This window comes from Neltuma alba, unplaced genomic scaffold (assembly GCF_004799145.2).
Source record: "Neltuma alba isolate B1F8T4 unplaced genomic scaffold, ASM479914v2 tig00013528_pilon, whole genome shotgun sequence".
Classification (NCBI taxonomy): domain Eukaryota; kingdom Viridiplantae; phylum Streptophyta; class Magnoliopsida; order Fabales; family Fabaceae; genus Neltuma; species Neltuma alba.
In genome coordinates, this window is record NW_021637744.1 from 28,939 (window position 1) to 35,110 (window position 6,172).

Consider the following 6,172-nt stretch of genomic DNA (forward strand, 5'->3'; position numbering starts at 1 on the left):
CCTCTTCCAAAATCTTGAAATAATTTTTTTAAAAAAAATTAGTGTTACGTGAGAGAGAATTAAGTTTGACTTTGTGCTGAAAATGTCCAACTACCCCAACAAGCCGGCATTTGGTGCTGCATATATTAATTAATCTGGAAAAGAAAATTCAACACAAAATTGAAACCATGAAAAGGCAATTAAAGGATAGACAAAGATTAGTTTTACGTAGAAATGTGGACTTCATAGATATATTAGTTGGTGGCTCGTCACAACTTTAATGAAGCAAGAATTCATTATTTGTCAGCCAACTGGAGTGGCCTCCCCCATTGCTTCTCATAAATGCGCCTGCATTTCTTGTTTTCATTTGGCTTCATGTGAAAGATGAACAACTTTTAATAAGTCATAATATAATGAGATTAATTAATAAAATGTCCTACTTATCAGGGAAAACGTTTTTTCCTTCTTCCGTTTCATTTCTGATTTTGATGTTTGGACAGTTGCACATGAGAATGTAACCAAACTTTTACAGCCAAATATAAATGCAAATGGAGGTGAACCCGAAAAAGACACCAGTTTCTATATGTGCCAGCCTCATAAAAACCCGCTCAAAATTCAGCTTTCCTTTATTCTCTCACAGAAGTAAAAGAAATAGGCTAGCTAGTATTAATCCCTTTGAATTTATTGCTTCGTCTCAACCAACTCTCCTACCTCCATTTTTCCTTCTCGTTCAGCTACCCTTTCCCTTTTTTATTCCCAGAATTTTTAGATATTAATTAAAACCAGGCCTGTGATTGGTGGCAGTGAGCTTCCTTTGCTGATCATTACGTACGATTCTGAAATCCGTTTCTGCACATTCCGATTTCACAATGCCGGATGTTTACACCGTGAAGGTGGCGGAGGCAACGCCGGCCTCCGCTGACAACCCATCGGCGGGTCCTGTTTATAGGTGCATTTATGCTAAAGACGGTTTAATGGAGCTTCCGGCCGACTTCGAATCTCCATGGCAGTTCTTCAGGTGATTCTGTTTTCCTTTCAGTTTCTTCTTCACTCAACTGACATTTTGATAGCGTTAGTTCACTGAAAATGAAGAATTGAATTATTCAGTTTTAAAAAAGCAAGTAATCAACTCTGAGTCTTTTTGTCAGGCGACAAGTATGTTATTTTTGGTTTTTGAACTGATTCATGCATTAACTGATTTTTGGGAATTAAATATGACATTAACGTAACGACGGGGAACAATTGTTTAGTTTATTCTTTAAACGAAATCATGCATTGACCAAGATTTTGAATTTAAATTTAAATACATCCTAAGACTTGTTAGCCATTTCTAAAGCAATTTGAAGAACCAGCTAATTTTTAAACTGCAGCATCTCTAAAAGCAGAATTTTTATTTTACTTTGAGGGCGGCAATGAGAATCCTGCTGGTAATCCCAGTCTTGCCAATCCTGGGAATTATGGTCAAAATAGTAGTGATTAACTTTTGGAAGTTTACATTTTAAAACAGAAGGGATGGAAATCATAATAAACTCTCAAGTGAACCCTTCCATCGTAAATTAACATTTGAGATAAAAGTATTTTGATTAAGTATTAAAAATTCCATGCCAAATCATTTCATCAAGAGTTCATCCTATTGGATGCATTTGTGGGCCACTTGTAATTTTAACTGAATTTTAAAGATCCTTTCGTGAGTTTGTTGCTACTTGGTGAAAGAGAAGTGCTTGGGTGAATTGCATCAAAAAGTCCGAAGACCATTGAAATTTGAATACTCTTATCAGTTCATGGATGTCTCCTTTCTGACCAGTTTTGATTCTTCCCCAGGGACTCTGCCAAGAGGAACCCGAACAACCCACTTCTGGGCAGACGTCAGAAAACAATTCGAAGGTGTAAATTTATGAGTCTTTCTTTTTCTTTTCTAGAGGATCCCTTTCTTTATACGTGCAATTCCAAGCACCATAACCTATGGTTTATAGCCTGATCAGTCCATAGCATTATTAATCTCTCTCTCTCTTTTTTTTATTTCTATTTCTAAGAGAGAAGTAAATATACACCATATGTCAATTTACTGATTTTGCAGGCGGGTCCCTATGAATGGGTCACATATCAGGAGGCTTATGATTCTGCCATCAGAATGGGTTCCGCCATGAGGAGCCGCGGTGTCAATCCTGTAAGTCTACAGGCCAATATCACCATAATTTGTATTCAGAATCTTTAAATGTAAAACTGATATAAAAAAAATTGATTCACATCACCAGGGAGATCGTTGTGGCATTTATGGATCCAACTGCCCCGAATGGATAATCGCCATGGAGGTATATCAGCTTCTTTTTTCTTTTTTTTTAAATACCATTCTTCCCATAAATATGAGGAAAGACATTGCATAGTGCCCTTATTAGCCATCGTTATAAGACTTAGTGCAACTTTGTTGTTTTGCAGGCTTGTAATAGCTGTGCAGTAACTTACGTCCCATTATATGACACCCTTGGTATGTTTTTTGTCATTTGTTCTTTCCAATAAGACCAACGGGTTTTATTTTATAATTTGAGGCATGTTACTTTGGAAGGGCTTTTAAATTAAAGCAGTGTGATCAGTTGAGTTTCTCTTACATTTTACTAGAAAATGACCTGGTTTTAAACCTAACAGGTCCTAATGCAGTGGAGTATATCATAAACCATGCTGAGGTTTCAATAGCATTTGTACAGGAAAACAAAATTCCTTCTGTAAGTTCTAGATCTTCATCGACTACCTTCTTTATCTTTGCTACTTATTATTATTTTCTTTTTGGTACACATCTTTGTCGTTTATTTTGTTATGAATATTTTATTTGGTGAATATAACTGAATCAACATGGGTTTAACTAGAGCAAGAATTTGAATGCTTTCATTTTCATATTGATGATTTGGCTTGGAGCTTCAGACCGCAAGTCGTATACCTTCAAGATTGAACTTCTCACCACACCTATCGAGTGTAATCTTGTCTCCTACGAAACTATAAAATAACAGTGCCATTAGCAGCCTTTAATTTATTGATGAGATCTCTGCAAGTCACTTTCCAAATGGATAGTGAGGTATCAATTTTGAAGCTGACAAATTGTCACAACCATTTCTGATCCTCTTTCAATGGAATCATTGACCATTAATTCTTTCAAGCTAATTCGTTATTCTTCTGATACAGCATGGAATCTTTTTTTTCTTCTTCTTTTTTTATTTATTTTCTTTCTTTTTTGTGGTTACTAAAGCGATGAGTATTTTTACAGATTTTGTCATGTCTTGAACAGTGTTCTTCAAATCTAAAATGTAGGTTAGCCGTAACCATTCCTATCTTTTATCTAAAATAAATACTTTAGGTTTTTAATGGTAACCAAGGTCTGTAAATTCATGGTGTAGCCATTGTGAGTTTTGGAAATGTTTCAACTGAACAAAAGAAGGAAGCTGAGAAACATGGTGCAGCCTGCTTCTCCTGGAAAGAGTTCCTCCAGTTGGTATGATGTTAACCTATATGGCATTTTCCTGTTTATGTTAAATCTATTTCTCTCATTAGTTGTATTTCAATCTTGCATTTTACTCAGGGAAGTTTGGAAGGTGATCTACCTTCAAAAAGGAAGACAGATATCTGCACAATAATGTACACAAGTGGAACGACTGGTGAACCAAAGGTGTCATTATCAAGAACGAGGCTTTTATGTCTGAAGTGCTGTCTATTGACCAAATACTTTCATTAACGGACAGAGTGGTAAGATGAGCATTTTCCTCTGATGTTCATGAGTTTCATGTCATACCTGTCCTACTTTTTCTGTTTATATGTTTTAGTATAGGTAAGCTTCTGGGAGTTACAATAGATGATTATGATCTTCGAGTTCATTTCTCTTCTGAATAAATATTTATAGAGGCTGATGAGTAAAGAAGATAAGTTTGAGCTTCAATTTGTCATCTTTATGTAATGCTGACTTGGCGAAAAATATGTGCAATTGTAGGCAGCAGTCGACGATGTATACTTCTCTTTTCTTCCTCTAGCACATGTATACGACCAGATAATAGAGAGCTACTGCATCTACAAGGGCTCCTCAATAGGGTTTTGGCAAGGCGTAAGATCTTAATTTAATTTTTGCAATTAATTACTTGATCATTCTTTCATTTTTCCATCTCAATGAGGCTTTATGCTCTGTTTTATGCTTAATATGGAAGTTTTCATCTTCATGCTTACAGGATGTTAGGTTCTTAATGGAAGACATTCAGACACTTAAGCCAACTATATTTTGTGGTGTTCCTAGAGTTTATGACCGTATTTACGCGGGTAAGAAATGGATACTCTGTTCTTTTCCATAGTTGGGTAAACCACCTTGTCTAAAATATTTATCTAAGCATTGTCTTTGAGCTCCTCACGTAAACAAGCATTGGCTTTATCCTTTGCGCTTGAAGGTATTGTAAGCCAAATTTCTTCTGGGGGGACACTGAAGAATTTGTTGTTTCAGCATGCATATAACTAGTATGTCCTGCCCTTTCACTTTGATTGTTTTCTTTCTCTATTCTATCCTCGTGTGAACTAATCTGGGATCAACTGACAGCAAGTTGAAATATCTGGAGAAGGGACTTCCACAAGACCAAGCAGCACCTCGGCTGATAAGCTTGTGTTTGATAAGGTCTTCCATCTTTATCCTTGCAAATTCTATATATCTAGTTTAAATTCTAAACATCAGTTTTATTGATAGATAAAACAAGCATTGGGTGGACGAGTTCGCATCTTGTTATCTGGAGCTGCCCCCTTGCCTACGCATGTGGAGGAGTTTCTGAGGGTCACTATTGGATCTACCTTATCACAAGGCTATGGTATTGTACACAAATCTTCTGCTTAACATCATTTCTTGTGAGAAATGGTTCCATTCATTGGCTTTTTTGGGTTTTCTGAGTCTATTGTAGTAGAAACATGTTTAATTCATCTACAATGTGCATGTTATGCGTCTGTATAATTATGTTGCTCTAATTTATATCATTTTGGCATCACAGGTCTCACTGAAAGTTGTGGTGGGTGTTTCACCGCAATTGGTGACGTGTTTTCTATGATGGGAACAGTTGGGGTGCCCATGACAACCATTGAAGCCAGGCTTGAATCTGTTCCAGAGATGGGGTATGATGCAGTTTCCAGTCAGCCCCGTGGAGAAATTTGCCTTAGAGGCAGCACCTTGTTTTCTGGTTACCACAAGCGTGAAGATCTTACTAAAGAAGTGATGATTGATGGGTGGTTTCATACAGGTGAGACTCCCTGGAAATTGTGACTTAAAATCAAATTTTCTCCATTCTTGTTTTTCTTTACAAATTTCTTTGTCTTTTAGTGCAATCAAATGGTATTGATTTTAAATTCCTTGCAGGGTGACATTGGAGAATGGCAGGCAGATGGAGCCCTGAAAATTATTGATAGAAAAAAGAATATTTTAAGTTGTCTCAGGGGGAATATATTGCTGTTGAGAGCATCGAAAACAAGTATTCACAGTGCCCTCTAATAACATCGGTATGTTTCCTCATTATCACAAAGGCAGCCTGTGAATTTGCAGGAACACCCAGTTAGATTCCATTCCTGCAGCATACCCCAGTCACTGAATTTACATAATTAATGAATTCAAAATGCTTTGATCATTTCATACAGATTTGGGTATATGGAAACAGTTTCGAGTCATTCCTGGTGGCTGTGGTGGTCCCAGAAAAAAAGGCACTTGAGGATTGGGCAGAGAAGCATAATGAGACTGGTGATTTTAAATCTTTATGTGAAAATCAAAAGGCAAGAAAGTTCATTTTGGACGAGCTCAATTCAACTGGTCAGAAACACCAAGTATGCATACCCAACTCCCAATTATGCGCTACATGTGTGTGTGTGGGTGTGCATTATTAAAAAATCGTGCTTTTGATAAACATGAATCACCGTAATTTTGCCTTCATGTCGCTTTATAATGTTTTTTAGTTTTAATTTCTAGCTTAACTTCTCATACAAATAGTATGTGGTCTATTACTAGTTACTAAACTACAATAACAATTTAGCTCACAAATTATTTGGCTCATTTAGCAAGTAATTGAAACTTAGTGAGGACTGCAGTTCATTTTTGAAAAGAACAAACTTGTGCATACGCAAGTCCTTTTGTCAAGTAAATTGAGAATGTCATTGGACCAATAAGCAGTTAATTTTAAGATGAATCAGAAACTTG

At 36.4% G+C, this 6,172-nt stretch overlaps 1 long non-coding RNA gene and 1 pseudogene across 1 annotated transcript; both read left to right on the forward strand.

Moving 5' to 3' along the window:
• Positions 1 to 629: 629 nt before the first annotated feature.
• LOC114738111 (long chain acyl-CoA synthetase 2-like) lies at positions 630 to 5,404 on the forward strand (annotated as a pseudogene).
• A 3-nt stretch (positions 5,405 to 5,407) lies between these two features.
• Positions 5,408 to 5,673, forward strand: LOC114738113 (uncharacterized). The gene is made up of 2 exons (XR_003739489.1): positions 5,408 to 5,484; positions 5,620 to 5,673. It is a non-coding gene; the product is annotated as an uncharacterized LOC114738113 (long non-coding RNA).
• The last annotated feature ends 499 nt before the right edge of the window (positions 5,674 to 6,172 follow it).